The sequence below is a fragment of the Amblyomma americanum genome, chromosome 8 (assembly GCF_052857255.1).
Source record: "Amblyomma americanum isolate KBUSLIRL-KWMA chromosome 8, ASM5285725v1, whole genome shotgun sequence".
Taxonomy (NCBI): domain Eukaryota; kingdom Metazoa; phylum Arthropoda; class Arachnida; order Ixodida; family Ixodidae; genus Amblyomma; species Amblyomma americanum.
This window is the reverse complement of record NC_135504.1, coordinates 138,095,621-138,122,018: the sequence shown is the minus strand read 5'-3', so window position 1 is coordinate 138,122,018 and position 26,398 is coordinate 138,095,621.

Below are 26,398 nucleotides of genomic sequence, written 5' to 3'. Positions count from 1 at the left end.
AAAGCATCTAACTTTATGCTGCCATTCTGTTCTACCGAATTATTGCGTGTGCTTTGAATACGTGCTGTTTTTTGTTTGTTTTTTCGTTGTTGTTGTTGTTGCCTTTGTTTTCTCCTTATTTTTTCTCTTTATGAAATTACAGTGTGTCATTTGTATTGCAGTGCAGTGTACTTTGCAATCGATGGCGAAGCGTAGCCTTGTGCTCGAGCATCCGCCTCGCATTCGGGAGGTACTGGGTTTGATACCCAGTGCGTCCGGGTACCCGCCGGTTTTCTAACTGGTACAAGGTTCTTGGGAAAAGTGCCTTGCACCAAACCATTGCGTTGACGGGTTAGTGATTTCGATCTGCCGTCAAGCAACCATAAATCCGCCTCGTTGAGATGCTCTACCCCGTGGCCACCGCTTCTCTATAAAAAGGGGCCACAACTGGGCTTCTACTGCACGAGGCACATTTACGGTTGCCTAACGGCGGAACTTATCCCTGATCTCTCAAGGCAACGGTTTGATACAAAACCCTTTTCCCTAGCATCTCACCACAGAAAAGCTGAGCCCCTGGCTGGCGGAAAACTAGCACCCAATAGAAAACTGGCGGGTATACGGACGCACTGGTTATCGAACCCAGCACCTGCCGAATGCGAGGCGGATGTACCACACCATGTAACATTTATCGCTGTAAAGCTGGCTCATATATAGTACCTGTATGATTAGCACCGCCTGCTTTCCGGTTAGAATGAAAACAGCTAGCGCTGCCGTTTTGCATAAATGGGGTGATATAAACGATCCGAGCTATGAGAGACCCATTTCCGCCCAAGTAATGTTCGCAAAAAGGGCTGAACAAGTAATGTACTGCTGTTTGTACGATCGCCTTAATGCAAATAAAATATTTGCAAAGTAACAGAATGGAAAAAAATTGAATAAGTCTGCGCTATTATGTATAAAAGAAATTATTATTGACAACGTTGAAAGTAAACTTTCATATTCTAGCCAGAAATTAAGTGTCACAGTAGATGACGACTTTCACAAGAACATTTTAAAAGCAACGTAAGCAACCGGCTCGAATTCACGAAAGTCAGTTCTGCTAGTTCCCACATAGTGCTTGTCACATTGGTGTACCCCGTACTTCTATTTTAGCACCATTTATGTTCCGATTTTACATAAATGATGTGAATAATTAACCCACTGCCATGATATTATAATGCATGCAAACGACACTAATGCATTCTTTCCAGGGCAGAACGGTCACGTCACACGGGAAACAGCAAACGCTTTAAAACAATTACTTTCATTGTGGCTGAAATCAAGTGAACTAACATTTGATGCGGCTAAAGATAACTACATTGTATTAAGAGCAAAAAACATCAAGGTAGATGAGTTTTTGTCAGATTCGAAAATCGCCCTTCACTCAAGAACTTCCCTTCACTTAAGCGTGATATTTGAAGAGCATATTCTTTGGGCAACCCACACGAAACACATTCGCCCAAGGATGGCCTGATCTGTAGGCTTAATAAACAGATTTACAAACTTGTTTCCATGAAGGCAGTACACCAATTTATTACTCGTTTTTATTCTTTCCTGTTTTATGGTTTACTTTTGTAGGGTAGAACAACCACGAGAAACCAGAAAAGATTCGCACACTGCAGAGACTAGTCACAATTACGAAGTTTGTAAGCCCCGCGGAAATTACCGCTTTCAAGAGATCACCTATCAGATGCAGAATTTATGAAATATTATCCGCGTTGTTCTAGATTTAGTGCTCGAAAATTACATACAAAATAAACTTTCAAAGAACTAAACAGAGCGCGTGTCTGTACTTTCTTGCATTTGTTGTCTTCCCTTTTGGTATATTACCTGCCTTTCTTCATATACGCGTATTCGGTTTTTAGTTATCTTCTGTGTGCCCTTCAAAGCAGAATTATAGAATTGATATTGTTTGCAGCTGAATGTCTTCGTCCAGGACGGCAGGTCCTGGTTAGATGTTTTTTGACACAACTAGCCTGTACGCCTTTGGTTCCGTTTCTCATTAACCGATATAACCAACTATCAGTATGCTTATGAATCAATATATATTTAGTGTCAATAAGGCGTTTTTTGTTCGAAATGAGCCAGATCCACCTTGCTGAAAACCCTGAAAATGCGGAATTTTTTTATCCGCAGCGGAGGCAGCGGAGCATTGGTAGCTGTTACGTGATATGCTTTGAAATGATTGTTGTTTGACACATTAAATTTTGATAGTTCTTCACAAAAAAAAATCTTTCGGTGAACTTACAATTACAGCTAAGCTTCACTTACCTTCTATGCCTGAATTCGGCCCATTTCGCAAAAAAAAGCCTATGTTTAGCCTTATTTATTATGTATCAAACGACACTTCTTGCATCATAAGCACAGAGTTCAAAGAATGTTCTGAAGAGTGATTTGGCTTCTGTAACCATCGGACGAAATAAGATCGGGGTTCCCTATCATGCTGCGACCTATTCTTTCCCAGAGACGCATTTGGCGTCACCTTCGGATCTCATCGCATTCTATAGGTCATGTATTTCGCAGCTGTGTTTAGTAAAGGAATTGTTACGAGTTTCATTCAGAAACCCGAACATAAGCAAGGACTAGTTCACCCGAAGGGATGGTAACGTCAGCACAGTGACGAGGTTCGAAAATAAATTTAAAGAAAAATGATTGTCCCTTCTTTCATTCAGATAACGAAGCCTCTCAGTGCTTTAGGAACTAACCACTAGGTAGCGACTGTTATAATAGAGTGCAAATTATTTTTTTATACATGTGCCAAAAATTTTTATTTTATGCCCGTATTGCTGGCCCTATACAAAGTTCGCACACTGTCGTCTGGCAAGCAGGAATGGCAGTACAGCAGTCCGCGCTCATTATGCTGCCCGTTTTAACAGCGTCAGCTCTTACTTGCTTTCAAACATTTCTTCTCCGTCCGAGATGTCAAGATGCCGGCCGGAAATCTCAGGTCAGCAAAATGTGACACCCGCGAGCAAAATGTGACACACCTCCGAGGGAAAAAGTTCATGAGCTTCGACAACTTCCCACACACTGCATCCTTTGGAAGTCAGTACTGGAGCATGGATATCATTCGCGCTGACACTTGTAACATAACACAGGGCACCTCTGAATCGCTTGAGAGTCTTTCGGTGTGATTCAGTCGAAATAAACCGACGTATGTGGCGCAACTTTCCAGCAGCCTGCGCGAGATTGTTTTGGAAATCCCAGTCGTGGGAGAAAACCACAGTGCGAACAAAAGCTTATTCTGAATTCCTAATGATCCATTTTTGGTGGCCGAAGAGTACTGTTCCTTTTTTAGGAAGAGAACAACTGAGCTCGCAAAGAGCTTCTCCTAAATTCGAAAACTTGGAAGGAATGGGCAGATTGGTGAAATCTGCCCTCAGATCAAGCAGTTGGGCTGGAGAGTACATGACGAGAGCTTCACCATGCGCCGCTGATGCTTCCATGACGCTTAAAAATTTCGCGTCCAATCCCGCTGGGACGTCGTGCAGGATTGGAGCAAGGAAAAGGGCGTGGAGTCGTCAAAAGAATGCACCGGTAGCTCTCATGAGCAAAAACCGTCCAGCAGAAATTTTTATCCTTTTCGTTTAGACGATACTTTAAGTGCGAAGATCTTCCCGCCTTCAAATAGAAAGGTCAATCTAGACGAAACAATTCAACCGAGCACACTTGGAAAATGCTATTTGCTTAATAGTTCCTTTGAAATCAAGTTAGAGAAGAGCTAATTCCCTTAGTGACAGTTGCAATCAGGAATGTAGCAACAGCCAACATGCGGCTCTTACGTGTTTCCTGCTGCAGAGCGAGTAAGGTACTCAATACAAGACAACACGTGCGGCATTTCTGAGAATGCTGAGTCATGGAAACGTGATTGGAAACTTGATTGGAAACTTAACGCCGCGAACATCAGGTTTTTTTTTTCGCTCCCGTCAACCGAAGAAAGGACACCAGGACAAGTGTGAGCAGTAAAAAGAGAAATTGCTCTGCACATTAAGCCTGGATCCCTGACGTCGCATTATGGTACTCAGGCACTTTTATTTGCGTTATTTATTTCCACAGACTTACCGCGAGTTGAACGCAGAGTGCACTTAACGACGCCTGCGACCCAGGATCTTCTGCGTGTATGTTCAACTGAAGATATTCTCACGCTGTGTAGATCTTCTGCTGTGTAGTGCGGTCGTACAGCAGCGTTCGTGCGAACACGCGTAACATGTATCTGTGGCATGGACTCAATGGCGGTGTTAGGTACTCTTTCGTGGAGGCATCATGTCTGTTTACTGTTTACCGCAAGCCGGGGCGCACGCACCTTCTCAGCCTCCCGTCTGCACGCGCGTCGTCCTGGCGCCGCGGCTTTCGAGTGGAGAGACCGCTCGGCTTACGAGGTATCCTTGTAACACGAGCAATCTTCCAAGGTACGCGCAGGGACGGGGCAGGGCATTCGTGGTGAGGTGGTTCAGAGAGGCGGGAGATGGGCTGGATGGTGCCGCGTTATATGTTGGATAGGCATAATGCCCCTAGGTCGGCAGCATTGCTCTTCATAAAAGTAAATGAATCAACAAAACGTAGCGGTGATTGAGAGCAACACATACCGAAGAGAGGGCAGAATGCGGACTGCGAGTTCGGATCGAAACCATCGAAAAGCTCGACAGATGTTTCTGCGGTCCAGTAGACCTTCGGCTTCTCTTGGCACCCTCACGGCCCGCACAGCGTGCTTCCACTCGCAGCGCGCCGGTACCGAATTCAGTGGGCGGACGGAAATGTTCGCTTCAGGTTCTTGCAGTTCTATTTCATGCTCTCTGCCCGGAGCGCTGTGGTGCATAGACGATGTTCGCGAGTTTGCTCAGAATGGGAGCTGAAAGCACTAAACGCCTAAAACGCCCGCGTGTTGTGCAATGCGAGTACACGTTAAAGGACCCCGGATTGTCAAAAATAGTATGGAGGTTTTCACTGCAGCGTCTCTGATAGTCCAGGTTTAGCTTTCGGACATGAAACACCGCATACCACAGTATTAACTTTTTATGCGTTGCAAGGCACCTCCTGCTACTCGTTCAGTTTTGGGGAGCTACGTACCACGAGGCAAATTAAAATCTTTGCTTTGCCCACGTTGCACGTGTGAGTTTCTCAAGCTCTTCAGGGGACCTAATTAACTTCAGGTCTCCACAGGCGCCTTTCTTTCAGTAGACACAGTAGTTGGTTCAAGAAATAGCTAAGTTTGGTTTTGTTTCTTGTGCGTGATTTGGTATGTAAAGCAAAATGATTTGGCGCAGACAGTACTACGATTGAAAAATATGGTCTCAAGACGTCAAAGTAATGATTTGTCTATTCACTACGATGCAGTCGTTACTGCTTTGCCTTCATATGGATTTCGCACACGAGCGCGCTTTTATCAAAACAACCAATGAGCCCCCACATTCACGGCGTAGGTATTATTCCAACATTTTTATTGGCATTTGTAATAAAATCAATAATTCACAGTTTTTTTTAGGCTGCATGTGCACCAAACATTTCTTTCCGCTGCAGATATTTTCTCGGCTGCGAAAGATTTACACCATGCCTCAAAGTGAAATCCTAACGAGCGCATACTATCGGCACCATCAGCGCGTTTGTACTGCTCTCATAATTAGTCAAGTTTGATCGCCATGTGGAATGTTGCCTTAACAATCGCAACGATGCATTACGAAAACGTGAATAAAATGCCGAACATGCATGTTACTCTTTCATATGTGCGTGTGATGTCACAGGAACTACGCTAGCATACTTTGTTCCGTAAAGCGCATGAGCTATGGCTATATTTTGTTTTGTTTTTTTTTTCATTTTTCTACCTCATTTACCCGGACATGCAGCACTGAGGTGAAGGCAGCTTTACATTCTTGAAAGGAACACCCTTGCACCTCTACGGCTCTACCAGGACTATAAGGGCCACATGCACCCATTCATGCAAACTTCTAAAATTCATGGGTGCGGGATCGAAGCATGTGGAATAGAAACTCCTAATTTGTCAGGTGTAATGGTGTGCGTGGAATTATGCACCCTTTAAAAGTGAAATTTTTTACAGCGTATAGTTATCGTTACTTTGTTGAACGGAGTGGGCAGCGGTCAACTGATGACCGAGTAATCGGTGCCTACGTCCGCCAAGGCAGTAGCCGTGCGACCATCGAGGGTCACTCCAAGGTCGGCTTCCACTGTCCTCGCATTGCACATTGGCCTTGTAGTCGAGTATTGGCTTCGTCTTTAGTTGCGACCACGGCGTGGGCAAGTCGTTGTGGTTTTGCTGTGCGGCGTTATCATATTTAAGCCGGGTCGCGTCGTCATCGATGTTGTCTTCGTGTGTAGCGAAAAAGTAGTCGATGTGGTGTCTTCATGCAGACTGGTCAGTTGCGCATCTTCGTAGTTACGCTGGTGAGCATCGTAACTTCGAAATGTTGCTGTTTTTAGTTTCCGCAACTGAAGGGGCTCTGGGGGGGGGTACTCCTCGCACAGCCGCTACATAATTGCGCACGGCGATGCAAATGTTCCTAATTTTTGAAAGCACCTGAAGGGCAAGGGAAACAGAACTGGACGGCTCAAACGCTACTCGCAACTATGTTTATGCTGAACCTTTTCTCCAGTGACGAGACTGTCTGCGCAGTCCCATACAGCAACGAAAACCGCAACGTAATTGCCAAATATAAAAATAAAATTCTGGACAGCCAACATCTAATCAAAGGACGGATGCCACTTGTGCATACCACTAGATTGGGCACTAAGGAGCGTGGCCGAACCATTAACCTTACTGGCACATAAACAGCTAGTCTTTATGTAGCAATGTTACTGAGGTATTGCTGACGTACTTTACACCCAAGCCGTGATTAAGCGAGGCTTCTTATATCTCGCGTTGGAGGTGTTTTTTCATCATTTTTCGATAGTAGTTTTGTGCAGTGGAGGGGAGTAGCTTGTGCATGTCTTACAATAGATTGCCAGGTTCGAACCACTGCCTGTTTGCAAGGAACATGAGTACTCCCTGAGGCATTCATTACAACGCCTGCCGGTCCTTTCCATATAGACTCTGCTACAACTGAGTGGTATCTGGAAGACGACACCTTTGCGGCAGGTGACATGCACATGTTGGTGATTCTTTTGGCAATCAGCAAGGCGACGTGGCAATTTTTCTACAAGTCTGCAAAGCCGTGACAGCTTGCACGGCGCATAGAACACCAACTCTACGCCATACTTCCAGACAGTTTTCTTCAGATTATTCGAGACTTTGTGTTCTGGGGGCATAACCTCATACTGCTTGTTTTTCTCAGATTGATATTCTGGCTCGCATGGGTCAGAATGAGGGCACTTGTTCTTTAGAAGCAGATCCGCTACAGCCGGCGGCAGTGCTTCCTGGTAGCAGTATTTACGTAGCTTCTCGACCTATCTGCCAAAGGAAAGCTGTCATGCGCTCAAAAGACTTAGACAAGGCTGAAGTCAAGCAAGACGCCACCAGATCTGGCTTTATCCGCTTACAGTGTCGTGAATCGAAAGGCAGAAGTGACTTTCTTGACCTTGGCATGTATCCCCGTAATACATGCTCATCGTGGCTAAAGGCAAGTTGTAAGTTGAACAACTAAAGGGCTTTTTATTTCGTAATTTCTACAGTAAAACACAATTACTCCGCACTGTTGCAAGTGACTTCAAAATGTTGTCTGCGGTAGCTTTTACCTGAGACGCGACCGATGAATGAAAAGCTACTTGAAAGTCGTCTACGTGACGATAGACTTTGACTGTGCTCAAGTGAGTTGTCAGCTGTCGAGTGAGCCTGTCAGTCAAAGGACCGTCTGCCTAATCCCATGACAAACCTCGAATAAAAATGTTGACTGCCGCTGGTTCCGCGATTGGTTGTGCAAAGTGCTGACTTTCACGATTTAAAAAAAAAAATGAAACAACCTCTACTTTCTGCAGTTATAACGAAAAAACTAATAATACTGCCGAAGCCCAAGCTGATTTAAATATTTCTCATGGTCGATAGAATATTACCCGGAGTGTTCGAAACACGAGGTGCACGGGTATCTGCCCTTCTGGAAAGAGATACTAATACTACCACCCTCAAAAAGAAATAGACGAGGGCGACCCGTGAAGAGAAAAAGTGAAATCGCTGCACGAAAACAGAAAGGAAAGGAAAAATTGTGAAATGCTTTTAGGCACAGGAGACGACGAAGTATCGTTAAGGAAAGCGGAAGAAAATGAGAAGCCTTTTTAGGCTCCAAACACGCCAGAGCCTCGTAACGCACAGGAGTATTGTTACGACCGGAAGCCGTGACAAACTCACTAAAAAGAGGGTCCAGCTGTAGTGGAGAACAATTGTTTTTAGGGCTCGTTTTTTGGCCGTCACTGAGGACCCTAAGTCAACATTGTATAACTACTCCGAGAGGGGTGCAGAGTTTGCCTCAATTTTTGCAGGCTCAGAGCGTCTGTAGGTGCCGATTGCGTTTCATGCTGAGTGCCTTTTTTTGCTGTGTGTTTACAGAAACTTCTAAGTGAAAATAAAAGGCGGGGGAATCATCCGTTGGATGGCGGACGAAATGGCGCGAATGCGACAGTATATGAGTGCTCGTTTACGAATGCGCATTGGAAGGAGAGTCCCATGTCCGAAGGTTGGTGAGGTTGGTCACGTGTAGCTGGTGGTGGTTCCGGTGCCTTAGGGTTCCGAGCGGGATTTTCTTCAGCCGTGGCTGGACGGGGCGGTCTTGTGTGGGGCCGGCGGCATTCCGGAGTCGTGGGGATGTGAGGAGTGGTTCTTGTTTAATGGGCAAGAATAGAAGTGTTTCGGCAGGTATAAACTGATTTTGCATTATTCTTCCCTAATGCAGGCTTTCTGGAGACATGGCTAGAAAAGATTAGAAAGTTTGGTTTGGTTTATGGATGTTTAACTTCCCACAGCGACTCAGGCGATGAGAGACGCCGTAGTTAAGGGCTCCTCAAATTTCTATCACCTGGAGTTTTTTAACCTCCATTGACATCCCACAGTACACGGGCCTCTAGAATTTTGTCTCCATCGAAATTCAACCGCCACGACCGGTATAAAACCTTGAACGAAAAGTGTTATTAGAAAAGTATTAGAGGTTGGAAAGTGTTATGGCGGTGTTTACTTTCCTCCTGTTCAGAAACTTGGAATTTGTTATCAACCCTGCATGAAGAAAATTTTGTTCTATTATTTTTTCCACGCCAGCAATATCAAAGACAGTGGAGTCCATTGTCAGTACCGGGACAGGCAGATGGTAGAAAACACATATCTTTGGAAAAAGCAGAAATATATAGAGTTCAGAATATTTGCGCACCCAGTCTTTAAGGGTGATAACTGAATCATCTCTTTTTGTCGACTAAGCGCCAAAATTGCCTAGAGTTACTCATTAAAAGAGATTGTAATGGATTTAAAAATGAATCTTTGGCGTGCTTGGGGGCTTTCTTGTAGCCGGTAGCTGCGGCCTGATAAGCAGACCAACGCTCATGAGAACCGGTTAGGTTTGACGATGCGAAAACTGCGTTTTTCTTCTTACCGAGCGTTTTCAACGCTTGACTCAATCATGGTGATTGCCTTTTAGACGCGATGGCTATGCTCAGAACGTACTTATCGGTGAGTAATGAAACTTTTTCTTTAACAACATTCAAGTTGTTATTCACGGAGCGGTCATAAGAACGCGACAAATAATTGTCTGAACAAAGCAGATAGCTCGCAGTTAACAGCATCAAACTCCACACCTCTGTAGTTTTGGTTGTATTTATTGTGGTTGCTCTGGTGAGGCACGGTGCAGGTAAAAAAATGATGTATTAGGAGATCACTTAACCATTGTAGGTACGGTATATCCTGGAAGAGGTCAGGTGAAGTTTAAGAGCAGTAAATACAAGATAATATAAGTAGTAGACGTAATTCGGGGTGCCTGCATTGCAAGCTGCGAAAAGCTGAAATCACTAAGAAAATACAAATATCTGTCGCCTTCACCGAAAAAGGATTACAATAGGAATGTTGATTAGAGCACAAAATACCAGGGAAATAAAACTTGCCAAAGTAAAATGAAAGAATTGTTCGGGTACCAGACAGTAATCATATGGATAACGTCATGAAGGTTGTCGTTAAAAGTGGGTGAACAAAATGGAGTACGATTGCAAACTCCGACTATCAATTTCCTGAAGCAATACGAATTCCAGCTTACACAGATTCTAAGGCGTTCGTGAAATCAATAGGAAAGGACAAAAAGCATCAGGCACGGCTATAGGCCCGCCTCTGCCGCACTGAACAGCCCTGTCGTACCGATAAATATTGTAGTGTTTTTTTTTATTTTCAGACAATTCACTGCTATCAATCTTCGCAGACAGCCAGGTTTCGGTAAAACATATGTCGGCGCACAAGCATCGATAACAGAGAAGAATCATCGCGTGTCGGGGTATGATTCAAATATTTGTGAATAAAAACAAAAATGTGTTAGTGACCGTTAACTTATCCACAACCCGTCGCGCAGTGCTATTTAGTGATAGATTCTGGGGATGACTCGCAAGCATTATAGACTGTTCGTGGATAGAATCAGAGCACTCGACCGACTATAAACTTCATGCACACGGTCAACAGAGAAATTGTAGGTGCAGCACTTTTTATCCATGTACAACTTGCGGAAGCGGAGATTGAAGGTTAAGGGTTGGGATTTGCCAAATTCGACCAATTTTTTCCTAGCGAGACGGGTAGCAGGAGAGTAGTCGTCACTAGTCCTATTTTTCTTCTTTCTGCTTATAAATATTGAAGAGCACTTGCTTTTTCACCTTTGAAGATGAGAATTTTTCAATATTGGGCCTGCACTTTTTCAGCCTATACCCGCCAAGCCTGTGGGCTTGTGGATCAAAAATTTGGAGGGTGGAATTTTCAAAGCAGGCTGACAACACACTGACCTCACTTTCTTCCGACTATGCCGAAGACTCAAATGGGGTGTCATATTGGCCGTAGAATATAAGGTTGTCTCGTCGTAGCATGTCTTCAAGATTTGCCTGTTTACACCGTAGTTGATCGGTTTCACCTGTAAGCCGGTGAGTCGACTGGCGAATACGCTGAACTGGCTGCGCAATTCTGTCAAGGACGACCGTTTTGTGCCCAACCTCCGTTATTCATTTGTCTATCTCGGTTAGAATTTTTTGAGAATCCTCCTGGTTTCTTTTAATCTCACCAACCGGATGAATTGCATCTCGGTAAGCAGACTCTGTATTTTAAAAACGCTACCAGCTATTTCATCCAACTGGTGCTCGTGTAAATTTTAAAGCGACTAGTGAATAGTTAAGAAGTTTCAAGAAAACCACGACATTAATTTCAAAATTATTGTCTCAGAAGGATGTGACACACTGGTCGAACGCTCCGACAATTAGCGTGAATCGCAGATCGCGTGGTTGCTGCAGAAATATTAAACGCAACAAATTATCAACGCAGGCAGATAAAACTTCTCTCTGGTATTTTCTGCCTGCAGAACGGTATGTCAGAACACTGGTTGGTGCAATGCAGCAAGAATTTGAAGCGTGGGCCTGCCCGTGATTTTTCGCTGCCCATTAACAAAAACAGTGCAGTTTAAACTCCTTCCCATCGAGACATTATTGAAGCCACGCTACTCACAGCGGCCTGTTCTCTTCCAGAAGATTGTGTCGCAAACTGAAAGGCCTGGATGATGGCGGGTCTGTTCCAGGACATGCTCTAGAGGTGGAGAAGAATACGGAGATCAGAATACGTAAGGTGTCGCTTTTGGATAGCCTTTCTTTACATAGCAATATTCTGTTGCTGGAGCAACAGAGTATGTAGATCCGGTTTTCATGCAGGCGAACTGCTCAGTATTGCTGCAGCCTCCAGACCGAAGCATAATACAGTTTGTGGAAGTCATTTTTAGTACAGTGTTGATGCATCGGATTGTTTTTCACCTCGGTATTAAGGATGAAAACCCAACCAAGGTAAATGCTCTCCAAACACTGAAAAGGAGGTCGCCAACCTAGTGAAACATGTATGTCACCCAGCACTGTGCGTAACTACTCCCAAAGAGCTAGGTTTATTAGAGCTCACAACTCTGCTGACAACATTGCCAGCAACTGTGCCGAGAGCTGTAATCCTGGCAGAGGTCCCACGCATGTCCAAGGATCGCTTGACGCCAATCGCAGGTACATGTCAACAGAGCATCAAGAGTGCTTCCCGAGGAGTACGGCTAAGTCGATTTGAAGGTGTTCATCTGCTCACCCATTAGAAGTGGCAACGCTGTGAATGCAGTTAGGAATGACCAAGCAGAGACTGCTGATAAACCGGCCAAAGGGTAGAGGGTGGTAATAACAACGTGAAATAAGACGGGCATTTGATCAATCGTAATTGTTTATTGCTCCGTTCCACTTGACGGCTTGGAATAAAATCAGTTGTGAGTGCAGGGTCTGTGCGTGTCTCTCGGTGTCTAGTTCTTCTTTTGTGTGTTTTTTTCTCGCTGCTACTATGCCTAAGTTGAGGCTAACTGAACTTTTTTCATCAGCTGAACTATTGCTTCAAATCTTTAAACCTATTTTTGTGAAAATTGATCTTTTGCACCCTATAGTCGCTCGAGCAGTGATAACGTTTCGTGTGTTAAATATTTTTGCGTGAAATCCTCTGTGCTCTTTCTTATACATTAGGATGTGCATTTACGCACAATTAGTGAAAACGGGCGGTAACTTTTTATGGTGTTGACAATTGTTTTAAAAAATTGCCGAACGTAAATTTTATCGCCTTTTTTATGATAACACACCTTAGCTTATAGATACTGCGATAATGATGATTAGATGCACTCGGTATTGTCTTCATCATTTACCGGCGAAATCGCTTCTGAATCGCACCTTCCGTTTAGTAGTGGTTACTGTTTGTGCAACGCAAATATTTTGGGATTTTTTTATATAAATTTTTTGCAGTTTCAATAATTCAATCATGTTAAAAGTTTCAACTACCTCAGCTTCATAATCACAAAATAGAATTTTAACTTTTGGACTAAAATTGTAAGCTTTTTCTCAATGGCGGTGACGTACCTTAAAAGCCCAACCAAACATGCTCTAGTAAAACATCCTTTCATATGACGAAATGCTTTCTTCTTAAATGAGGTGAAAATAAGGCACGCTGGGCTAACGCAGTGGTCGTTGCAAATCAGATTGCAGAAATATAAATAGCGCTAAAAGCAGACGCAGCCGAAGCTCTTAGGATAGCACAGAAATAATGCTGTCTCACCTGAGAGTGTTTGGGTGCTGATGGAGCGTATGAAGTCGACAAACAAATGAGTCAAACTGGATACGAAATCAGAAAAATGCATACCAGTAGACTGCAAGGACGCATTGAAGTACTAGGAACTACAGAACCATAGAGAAGATTACTTTTTTATCAGCAGGGGCTTCACTTTTCATGTTAACTGCTTTCCAGGCAAGATCATCTAGGCTTAAAGTGTTAAGTATTTACCAACAGCCTTGGAACCAGGAATTCCTAAAATTAAAGCCAGTTCGAATGAGTCGTTGAATGTGTTGATATCAAATAGCAAGGACGCCGAAGTAAATAAATACATCAGAGATGGGCTGCTGAATGTGAAAATCATGGACATCGTGAATGAAAAAATCGGGTGGTAATGATGCTTAGGAAACTGATTCATTATCCAGCAAAGCTCGCTGAGCAACCATCCGGTATGGCAGATGAGAGTGTTCCGGTAACAAGACATTCAGAGGCTGGCGAACAAGCAGCTGTAATCAACAGAACTTCACAGCTGCTGCAAAGCTTCCAACTCTCTGACATGTTATCCACCGTCCGTAGCATTGTATCGCTGCGCATACACGTAAAAACTGACAACATATTCAAGCTGTTCTACCGACATCTTTAAACTTGTTCGGGTGATACTTTGCGCATGAAAACTTAGAAAAAGTTAGAAAAACAACAACCAGCATTTAGGCATGGTCCGCGGTACGGGCCGTTCAGTTAGCAGACGATTCAGTTAGCAGTTAGCAGTTAGCAGCCACAGCAGTTAGCAGCCAGTTCAGTTAGCAGCCACAAATGCCCGGTATTTCGCCATGGCCCCGTTTATGTCCCGAAAAGTACAGTTGCTGGTCAACTGACGGCTGGCAGATGTGTTGAGCTGTCCCGACGATGAAACGCGAACCGTTGTTTTTTAGCGGAGCATCTATTCATGGATAGCCTGAGAAAAATATAAAAATGAACACAAAAGAATACAGAGGTCAGGAACTGTGCGCTTTCCTCAGAAACAAAAAATTGCTTCTCATCCGAGAATTTACCGCAGCTGGAAATGGATAGCCTACGGTGCGTTGTCAACTTTACACGCAAGCGGGCTAAGTAGCACCGGATATGAGCCATTATTTTTCCCACAGTGCTTGAAATTGCCGATGCATGTTGGCCGAAAAGCGCTTGCGAGGCCAACAGCCTATTAGGATAGGCGAAACGCCACATCAGCTTGCAGAGGACCTTGTGTCCTGGCACCTGCAGCCGTTGCATGCACAACATCACGTCAGGCATCTTCAGGCAATGCAGCAGGTCATAGACGTGTCACCTGTCAAGCCTAAATAAGTATGTCTGGAAAGATGCGGCCTGGCATGTTCGTTTGGTTGATGAGGCCATATTCGTCTGAAGATCGCCTCTCCTGCTCTTGGGCAATCAAAGTATAAATCTCCTCGATGTCCTCCAAAGGCATTGCTTTCAGCAAGAGGAGGTCGCCAAGGGTACTGTACAGAATTGTTTGTTTCAAACTGCTACACAACTGTTAATGGAGTTCGTTGAGCGTTTGACGCGCCAGCAGGCCCGCTGTTTCACGGCGGATTACACAAACAGGATGGAGTAGTGGCAGTGAAACGGCGAAATGACAAGTATTAGAGAGAAGCACAACAAAAGAGAAGAAATCGGTATCAGGCTGGCCACCTAACGCCGCATTTGCGCAAAATTTTTCAGGAATGGACAAAACCAAGTTCATCTGCCAACTATACAGTGGGATCGTTATGGCGTGCATATCCCGTGTGAGCGCATCTTGTGTGGCGCTTACTCACAACATCCAAAGTACTTTTGAGCCGGTGCAACAGCCTTTGCGGTGTTAATTGGTTTCTCAAGTGAGCGAACTTAGCTATGTGCGTCGCATTCCTGTTTGTCAGACTTTGTAGTGTATTGCAGCGCCCCTTAGGTCAATGCGGATGAACATAATTGCTTGTTTGCTTCATTGGGATCGATGCTTGCTTGTGGAGAAGCGCAAACTGTTGGTCCAGTTAATGAACGATCATTTCAATAATAACTTTTCCCCAAACATACAGGATATAGTTGAAAAATTAACACCGGCGTAGAATGCGTCAGTGCTTTTTCTTTACTGTGTCTGATCTGTTTTAACGCGACAGCGTGAAGACTCCCGTTGATGATGATGATGGTGTCCTTCAGACATGTTCAGAAAATCTGTCGTCGTTTTCGGCGTCGGCTGTTTCAGCGAAATTCACCGGAGACGCAACCTAGGTAAGCAACCTAGGTCACGTAACCTTGTGGAGTCATCACAAAATTCCCATCGGATTGGGAGCAGACTGACCAGTTAAATTAATGATTGGTCTCAAGAACTTAACCGAAAGAAGCAACCTGCATCGCACATTCCCCTGGGTTGGCAGCAATAGCCACTGCGGGGCCATCCCTTAACCGCTAAACAACAGCCCTAGGAGTGGTATGAGGACGTCCGGGAATCAATAAATATAATGTCGGAATAATCATATTAGAACAATCTTACTTCAATTCAAAAACCGATATCTAGACTTCATTCCTTCCAGAGATGCATAAAACCGAATCTTTTGAACAAAAATTACACCTTATTTTCTTGATAAAGCTGCAATGTTTTATGCATAAGGTAAAAACGAGAGATTTGGTATTCGTACGTGTTGGCAATTTGTTTAACTTCATTCATGTATAAATTTTGTTTTTAATAAGAGCGTTTTGCTTACAGAAACATTGGGTTCTTGAATGAGAGTTTTATAACCTCTCCGCTCTTTCCATTATATATACTGCGTACTCAAATTATTCAAAAATCCTCAAATGACAGAGTAGGGTTCCAAAATGTTTATATTCATATCGGTAAACTCTTGCTGGCCTGGCCGCGATTTGTCTGACGCGGTGCGCCAAATTAAAGGCTCCAGGCTGGAAACGTGAAGAATTTCTGACCCTCGGTGACAGAGGTCTGCAGGAGGATCCACAGCAGTGAGGCGGGAGTTTTCTGGAGAAGTTTCAGCACCAAGGAGGGACCGACCAATAAACGACGCTGAAACTTGTCGGAAAGATCAGGTGTACCTGAAGGCCTCCAAAGTAAGACTTCGCCTCCAGGGCGGAAGGAGTCAAGGCGATGCGTCGCGTAGTAGCGACTCTTGCGCTCTTCCTGGCAGACTAGAGTTTCGAGCTGAGCAAGGTGATGGTATCAGGCCACTCTGGAAAGGAACTGGTCAGGAACAGACGGGAAGGAGCTCACAGACGTCAGGATGAAAGAGGCGTCGAGAAGGGTAGTTGGAGGATGGCCATAAACAAGGAAAAACGGTGAGTAAACAGTGGAGTGTTGCAAAGCTGAATTTTTGCCTCCATTGCCTCTTCCCCTGCTTCCGCCTGGAGCTGCGTTCCAGTCGCCGCTTGTGTGCACTAACCGTGATGTTCCAAGAGGAGAACGCCGGCGACCTTGGTTCCTGCCGCTCAGCCTCTGCTACCAGGGACCTCCACCATGTGCTAGTCAGGAATTCACCGACCAGGTTTAATCCAACCCGCAATTTGACAAGTACCCCTGAGTGAACAGCCCAAGCGATCAAGATGAGTAACCCAGGTGAGAAAGGTGAAGTGGCATACAGATAGATGAAAAGGATGGAGCCGCAGTCAGTGCTCAGAATACGAGCACTGTGAGGGTAACAACAACAACAATATGAGCATCGCTTGTATGCAATTAATATAATCGTATCGTTCGCTTGCCGCGCCTTCCTTTCATTGTTTTATTACAAAGTCCGTACAAAAGGGCTGCGACTTTTTCCTAGTACTTGCGGGTTCTGCGCAATTGTTCGTTCTTGTTTTGAATCTATGTCCGGCACGTAAATGGAACTTCAAGTGAATTTTAATGTTTTATTTTTACTATTATCTCCCTCAGCCCCTTCAAAGCAGCAAATGGTCGCTATAATGAGGAGAAAAATATTTATATAATAACGACTAATGTTATCCTTTGAGCATCAGTAAGTGTAGATAATCTGTCAGATGCGGTGAAAATAAATTTCAGGACTCTCTGACGGGGCTGATGTCACACTGGTGGGGGCATGCCTTAAGTGTCTGCGTGGTGCTAGTGCAGCGCGCTCAGCACTCGTGTGCTTCGATCGAAGAGAGACCTACCGAAGCAACGCCGTCGCAGATTGTCAACTACGTTGGCGAAGATAAGGCCCACTCGTCGTCCGTTGCCAAGGCTTACTGGGTGTCCTAGTTCACTGTGGAGTGTCTTGTTAAACAGAGGAAGACGTCTTCAAGCAAGGGTATGCTTGACAGAAACATGGAAGTGAAGAGCACAAAAATAGACGCCTGTCCTTGTGCTCTTCGCGTCCTTGTTTTTGTTGCACAGTCCCTTGCTAAGCGATGTACGACCGACTCGAACCAACAGAGTGCACCATTGAAATGAAAACTTCGTTACAGGTTAAATCATGATCCTAAAGGTGTACCTAAGGCAAGCGGACAAGATGCAACTTGAAAACGTAAGCCGCCGTGTCCAGTCACACCTGCCAGTAGGAAAGGGGGCGAGGGGGATGATTGCGGAGAAGTGGCTGTGGGGTAGCCGAAAGAAGATGATCCACGTTCGCATATGACCAGAAGGGAATGGAAATTAAGAAGCTGATTATTGAGCATATAGGTGCGCAAACTTACCAAGACGGAAAATAGGCGCTGCCGTCTGTGAGAGAATCCTAAAGGGCGCTTCGTCCATCGCCGAAACACCGCGAAGATGCGGTCTAGTAATTTGTAATTCTTATTCGCCACCGTTCGGCCAAAGACATGGACTTGGCGCTCAAATCGGTAGCTTCACAGTGCTGCTCTACTCTGTGGGCGGAATAAAATTATTTTATAGGAGGTTTTGCATTTTGATAACCTTACCTTCAGTGAAAGTTCAGCGACAGCCTGGTAAAGGATATTTCTTGCAGTAGGGTATTTCATGGAGGTTTTCCGCTAAAAGAGATGTACTGCTACGACATGATTCCTCGCCAACCATATACAAGCGAAATATGAAACCACGGTTTCCAGGAATTCCTGCGCCTGCCCTTACTGAATGAACTAGCACACAACCTTTTTTCACTCTCAGCACTTTCGAGAAACTATTGTTATTCTGGGCTCCTCTTTCACGGGGCCATGCGTGCCGTACGCGTTAATACACAGAGATCTTGAGAAGTTTGATGTCGGTTTGTTTAGAGCAAGCTGCCAGTTGCCAATACATGTTGTCATCGAACGCACTAGTAATAACCGAACCATGTGGTTATTTTTGTGTTTATTTGTATCTCAAAGGTCCCTGGCGGGACATTACATGAGGAGTGGGCGCAAGAACGGCGGTCAGCAATGAATGTTGCTTGGGAATCATGACGACGACATGGCTTCCTCGATATCAGTGTTAAAATGAGCACGATCAGAGATTAGCGCTAAGCGGCAGGGAAGGTAATTCCAGGCGCGAGCTGTGTGCACAAAAAATGACTTTTGGAATCCCCAGGTGGTCGAAATTATGCCGGAGCCCTCCACTACGGCACCTATTCTTCCTTTCTTCTATCACTCCCTCCTTTATCCCTTCCCTTACGGCGCGGTTCAGGTGTCCAAAGATATATGAGACAGATACTGCGCCATTTCCTTTCCCCAAAAACCAATTATTATTATTATTATTATTATTATTATTATTATTATTATTATTATTATTATTATTATTATTATTATTATTATTAATATTATTATTATTATTATTATTATTATTATTATTATTATTATTATTATTATTATTATTATTATTATTATTATTATTATTATTATTATTATTATTATTATTATTATTATTATTATTATTATTATTATTATGTAGTAGTAGTGCGGGCACAATGTGGGATGGCGCTGTTAGGATGGCCTGTGCGGGGTGTTCGACGTACTGGAAGATTAAGCTGACTGTCACGGGGTGTAGAATGGAAAAACTTGTTATAAAGGCAGAGACGTAAAATTCGGTGATGGGAAATGAGAGAAGGAAGTTGTAGTTGGAACTTTAAGGCGGATATGCTACAGTATCGCGAGTAGTTTGAAAAATAAAGCAAGAGTCACGATTCTGAACAAATTCATGGCCTGTGATAAGGTTAGAATGATAGTGGTCAAATATTGCTAAAGCGTATTCGAGTTTAGGGCGCACGAGCGTTGTATCAGAAAGTAATTACAGGAAGAGTGCGTAGGTTATGACGGAGATACTCAAATGCTCGATTAGATGAATTTATTATGTGTTTAATGTGGAAATAGCATGATAAGTCAGTAGTGAGGTTAATACCAAGATACTTAAAAGAGTTATTAAAAATAAAGGGAGTACCGTTAACTTTATAATTAGGCGGAGTATTTTTTCGGCGGTAGTGAAAACAAATTTGTACAGTCTGTGTAGTATTTAGAGACATTAGCCACGTTGTGCACTACAGCTGTATGTTATCCAGGTCATTTTGGAGGATGTAAGCATCCTCGGCATTAGTTACGGGGTGATAGAGTACGTTGTCATCCGCGAAAACGCGGATGCTGGATGTTACTGTTGAAGGCAGGTCGTTAATATATATTAGAAAGAGCGAGGGGCCAAGAACTGTGCCTTGGGGTACTCCTGAAAGAATGTGTGAGTCACATGATGAGAAGCCATTACCGGAAACAAATTGCACGCGGTCGGTTACAAAGCTTCGAATACAGTTCAAGACACAAGGATGAATAATTAACAGAGACATTTTGAAGTAAAAGGCGGGAACGGGGTAATTAATGGAAAGCGTTCTCGAAATATAGATATAGTGCATCAGTTGGGATATTGCGGTCCAACCCCAAGCCCATTCCTTCCTCTTTACTTCGACAAGGATATCATTAACCCGCGTTTGTTCCCTCACTCACTCTGCCCACTTCCGGCCTCTTAACGTTACACCTAGCATTTTCCTTTCCATGGCTCGCTGTGCTGTCCTTAACTTAAGCTGAACCCTTTTCGTTAGTCAACACGTTTCTGCCCATTAGGTGACAACCGGAAAGATACAGCTGTTGTATACTATTCTCTTGAGGGATATTGGTAACTTGCTATTTATGATCTGAGAGAATCTGCCGTATGCGCTGTATCCCAATCTTATCCTTCTAGTTATTTTCCTCTCACGATCCCGATCAGCTGTCACTGCGTGCCCTAAGTAGACGTACTCATTTACCACTTCCAGCACCTCGTTGCCAATTGTAAACTTCTGTTCCCTTGCTAGACTGTTGAACATTACTTTGGTTTTCTGCATGTTAAATTTTAGGCTGACCGTACTGCTCTGTCTGTCTTATCATTGATCAGGATTTGCAGTTCATCTCATGACTGACTACGGAAGGCAATGTCATTAGCGAATCGCTGATTATTTAAATATTCTGCATTAAATCTTATCGCCAACTGTTCCCAATTGAGGCCTCTGAATAATTGATCTGAATGGGCGATGAATATCATTGGCGAGATTGTGTCCCCTTGCCTGACGCCCTTGCTTATTGGAAATTTAGTTCTGACTTTATGGAGGACAATAGTAGCTGCACAGTTTATATAAATATATCTTCTAGTAGTTCATCATAGGGCTCTTCTAAACCCGGATTCCTCAATGCCTGCATGACTGTCGAGGTTTCTACTGAGCCAAATGCTTTCTCATAATCAACGAATGCTATATATAGGGGTTGGTTATATTCTGCGCATTTATCTATCATCTGATATATAGTATGAATATGATCTAGTGTGGAATATCCTTTAGGAAAGCCTGCCTGATCGTTTGGTTGATTAAAGCCTAAGGCTGCCCTGACACTGTTAGCGATTGCCTCAGTAAATACATTGTAGGCAACTGACAGTAAGCTGATCGGTCTGTAATTTTTCAAGTCCTTGGCGTCTCCTTTCTTATGAAGTAAGATTATATTTGCGTTTTTCCAAACTTCTGGTACGGTCGAAGTCATAAGGCATGGCGCATACAGGGTGGCTATTTTTCAGCAGTATCTCCCTTCCGTCTTTCAATAGATCTGCTGTTACCTGATCCTCATCAGCTTATTTTCCCTTCTGCATTGCTCCTAAGGCTTTCTTTATTTCCTCTTTCGTTACTAGCGGCATGACGCATTGCTGTGCGCTACTTTCTCTATCAATAATATTTATTTATTTATTTTACAGGTACTGCCAGCCTTATTATCAGGCCTTAGGCAGGAGTGGAAAAAACAAATCAACAAATTTAAAAACATCAAAATCAGCAAACAAGATACAAGACGCTGAATAATAAATCAGAACAAAAACAAAAACACAATATACTATTTACAACATGAATGTCATTTTTGTGGGGAGAGGCACATGTGACTCAGGATTTATGCGCAAGTGCACAGAGGAATGACGAAACCGTTGGGTAGTCAACCGTGTAGGCGGAGAACGACAGATAAGCACTGGCTGTTGATATTATAAGCAAATGTTAAGGGGTTCTTTTTGGTGTAACGGTCACTGCCATGGTCTCTTTAAGATTAATAGTCTTCTGCCATACCGAGCACCAAGTTTGTATTTTAGATAGGGAGGTGTTTAAAACTGCCTAGTCGTTCGCTTTACGTATTTCATGATACAGGACGCAGTCTTCTGCAAAAAGCCTGATCTTGACGCTTATGTCACTGACGATATCATTTATGAAAATCAGAAAGAATAGCGGACCAAGTAAAACTGAGCCTTGTGGAATGCCTGAGTGAACGTTTGCGGAAGAAGAAGCTGCATCATTGACTTGAACACATTGCTTCCGTAAAGAGAGATATTCTTGAATCCAGTCAATTAAAGTGCTGTTATTTAGTATGGGTCGTAGTTTCAACAGTAATTTGGAGTAAGAGACGGTGGTCAAATGCTTTTTTGAAATCGAGCAAAATTATGTCATCTTGGCTTTGCTTATCTAAAGCTGCTGCTAAATTAAGAACTGTTTCGATGAGCTGAGTTACGGTGGAAAACCCTCGCCTAAACCTATGTTGTCTAGTGTCAATTATTGCGTTGTCATTCAGAAAGGCAGATATGTATTTGAATATTATGTGTTCAAGCAATTTAGCACATGTGCCAAGTAATGAAATTGGCCTGTATGACGTGAGGAGGGACGGGTTTTCTGTTTCTGGTAAGGGAACGTTTTCATTACGTTGGCTACTGTATAGATTTGTATAGAACTCTTCGGCTACTTTAACTATGTGATCCATATTGCTAATGAGATTGCCCCCTTTCCTCTTAATGGATAGATCAGGTTTCTACCTATGCCTAGTTTCCGCTTCACCGATTTTAAGCTACCTTCGTTTTTAGAACATGCTCGACTCTCTCCATATTATACTTTCTTATGTCGCCTACCTTGGGCTTATTAACTTGAATAGCTCTTCTAGTTGTATTCTGTCTGTAGGGTTGGACGCCCTCAAGCTTTGACGTTTCTTAACCGCATCTTTCGTCTCCTGTGTTAGCTTGTCGGCACCCTGTCGAACAGTATTACCGCCTAGCCTACTTCTACTGCGCACTCGGTTATGATGGCCGTCAGATTATCATTCATTGTATCAACATTAAGATCGTCTTGCTCAGTTAAAGCTGAATATCTGTTCTGCAGCGATATCCCGAATTCCTCTATTTTTCCTCACTGCTAGCTGGTTAATGGACTTCCTTTTCACTAGCATCTTCAGTTTCCTCTTAAAGACTATGCTGATTCGAGACCTTACCATTCTGTTGTCGCTACCACGCACTTTTCCGAGGTCCTCCACATCCTGCGCGGTACCAGGGTGAGCGCATAGCATGAAGTCAATTTCATTTTTACTCTCACAATTAGCGCTCTTCCAGGTCCAGTTCCTGTTCTCTCGTTTGCGGAAGAATATATTGATAGGTCCGTAGCAATGTTCATGATGCGTAAATTATTGCTATCTGCGAACTCAACAAATAGCTCTCCCCTGCTATTCCTAGAACCTATCTCATAGTCGCCTACCGCATGGTCGCCAGCCTGCTTAATGCCCACCTTCGCATTGAAGTCGCCCATCAGTATAGTGTACTGTGTTTATACTTTCTTCATTGCCGATTCCACGTCTTCATAGACGCTTTCGACAGTCTGGTCATCATGTCTACATGTTGGCGTGTAGTGCTGCACTACCTTCATCTTATACCTCTTATAAGCCTAATTACGAGAGCTGCCACCCTTTCGTTATTACTATAGAACTCCTCTACGTTGTCAGCTATATCCTGATTAATCAGGAATCCCACACCTATTTCTCGTCTATCCGCTAATCCGCAATAGCATAGTATGTGCCCGTCCTTTAGTACTCTATATGCCTCACCTGTACTCCTAACTTCACTAAGCCTCAAACATCCCATTTAATGCCGGCTAGTTTCTCGGACAGCGCCGCTAGACTAGCCTCCCTAGATAAGGTTCTAGTGTTAAACGTTGCCAGGTTTAGATTCCAATGGCGACCTGTCTGGAACCAGAGATTATTAGCACCCTCCGATGCGTCACAGGTCTGACAGCCGCCTTGGTCAGTTGCTTCACAGCCGCTGTGGACCGAGGGCCGGCGGTTAGTTAGTTTGGTCATGGAAGACTGTGGCCAAGTACTGCACCAGGGTGGACAAATCCTGTTCTGGTGAGGGAGTGCGTTGTCGGTTCAGGTCAATGAGATAAGGCTGCACCCCAGGCCGGTCACGCAGGAGCAGAGCTATTTGGATTTCACATGAGTTGTCTTTCCGGAATCCGTGTTGATATGGATGAAAAAAAGTTGACCGATGTTAGAAATGTGGCAGCATTACAGTAAATGACGTCTTCCATTATCTTAGAGCATACAGTGGTTGGCGAAATGGGTCGGTAATTACATGGGGATGATGGGTCACCTTTCTAGAAAACTGGAATGATCTTCCCTGTTCACTAGTGATGTGGAACAGAGCCAGTATCAAACGACTGTTGAAAAATGAGGAAAAGAATAGGACTGCAAACATGTTTAGTGTTTTTTTAAGACTTTGGAATTAATTCCTTCGATACCGCAGGAAGATGAACATTTTAGCGAATCGATAATATTAACAATACCATGTGCGTTGAAGGTGATGCCTGTCAAGTGGCGGATGCGGCAAAGGCAGAAGATCAGGGACATCATGAGTTGTTTCATTAGTAAAAACTGAATAGTTCAAGAGGGACGTACTCAATGGTTCAAGACGTGGGGTAAGTCCGATACGCCTACTGGTGAGCCAATGCTGTCAATGAGAGAAATAGTATTATCTACATTAGGGATGATTGTTTTTCCTGAAGCGCTTAGGGTTGCTTTGCAACATTTCAGGTAGGGTAGTGGAAAAGAACTGGCGTTTTGTTTGGGTAGCGAGATCGGAATACTGCTTGGCAGTTGTGTGCTATTTGTTCCAGGTGCATTTGGTGTCAAATAACATGGTTGAATGGAAAAGGCGATTTTCCTTGTTATTTAAACGCTGTAGTGTAATATTAAGCCATGGAGAACGTTTTCGCTCTGCTATGCTGATGGTAAGGATGTAAAGTCGAATCAAACGCAGTAATTATGATTTGAAGAGAGACCAGTTTGACTGAGCAGAACGTAAGTGGTAGGTAGAAGTAAAATGGTTATGAAAAACAAGAAGGTGAAGATTCATAATAATGTAGTCTGCTTTGTCGTATAGCGTTAGTACATTTTGGATTTATGACTTTTGGTAACGCTGGTAGAAAAGGTAGTGTGAAGTACAACGTGGTCACAAAGGCCCGTAATGTACGAAGGAGCACAGAATTCGTCAGGGTGAGAAGTCAAAATAAGGTCGAGAATGTTTGATGTATGGTCAATCCTGCGGGTGGGCTCAGAAAGAATTTGAGACAGGCTGATAGTTAAGCATGTGTTTAGGAATTCACTAGATGGCTGACTTTTTGATAGGTTTGGGGCATACGATTCCAATCTACGGAGGGAAAGTTGAAATCGCCGAAAAGCAAAATTGGGGTGCTGGGGTAAGGTAAGATTAGCGAATCCAGCGTGTGAGGAATGAGCGTTATGAAATATCTGTCTGTATCACGCGGTCCATAGCATATACCGATGAGTACGCGAGGGGATGAAGCATGACAGCACACTCAAATAATTTTCAACGAGGCTACTATGTTAACAGTGGAACAATTTAGGAGGTGCTTGGCAGCGATAAGAACGCCGCTGCCTCGGCAGCCGTCAGGTCTGTCTTTCCAGAGTCTATAGAAATCAGGAAGTTCGGGCCGGATTTCGCAACCTACAATTGATGAATTTACCAATGTTTGAGTTAGCAGAACGACGTTTCTGGATGATGAGCTGTTAAGACTACATAAGTAATCACGCTTGGGTATTATAGTGCGAATGTTAGTGTAAAAAATGGTTTATGGTATATGGCGGTTTAACGTCCCAAAGCGACTCAGGCTATGAGAGACGCCGTAGTGAAGGGCTCCAGAAATTTCGACCACCTGGGGTTCTTTAACGCGCACTGACATTGTGCATTATTCGGGCCCCTATATTTTCGCCTCCACCGAAATCCGACCGCGGCGGCCGGGATTGAACCGGCGTCTTTCGGGCCAGCAGCCGAGCGCCGTAGCCATTCAGCCACCGCGGCGGCTGTTAGTGTAAAAAAGCTTGACAGATGATCGTTTTTGGACCGTGCCGGCTGAGGGAAATTGGTAGCTGCTATGATTTACGTTCGCGCAGTTTCTCAGCGGTGCGATCAAAGATGTGCTCTCAGCGTCAAATCAAATGCGACCCGCGGAGAGCGCGCAGCCACTGGCCCAGCTTAAGCCTCAGCCTGGCGCCAGCAAGCATAGGCGCGCTCACCCGGTTTGCGATACTTTTGCTTCTGTTTTCTTTGACGTTCGTTGTCGCGTTTTGCCACTGGAGCGCCACATCCATTCTTTGTATGTACGGAAACTTGCGAACCGCGGTTTCGCTGGCGGCAGCGACTCTGGCCCGCGTAGTTCAGTGAAGCGGGCGTCCTGGGCTCGCTTGCCTGCAGGGCTATAATTTTGATTCCGTCATCATCGTATTATCAGCGTCTCGCTGGAAAGCGAACAATGAAACCTGGTCGCTCTGCGCGAGTTTCCAGACGTAGAAATAATGACTCTGGCGCTCGAGTGGTGAAACGCGAAAAAGAACGTCAAAGAAAACACAAGCAAAAGTATGACAAACCGGATGGGCGCACCT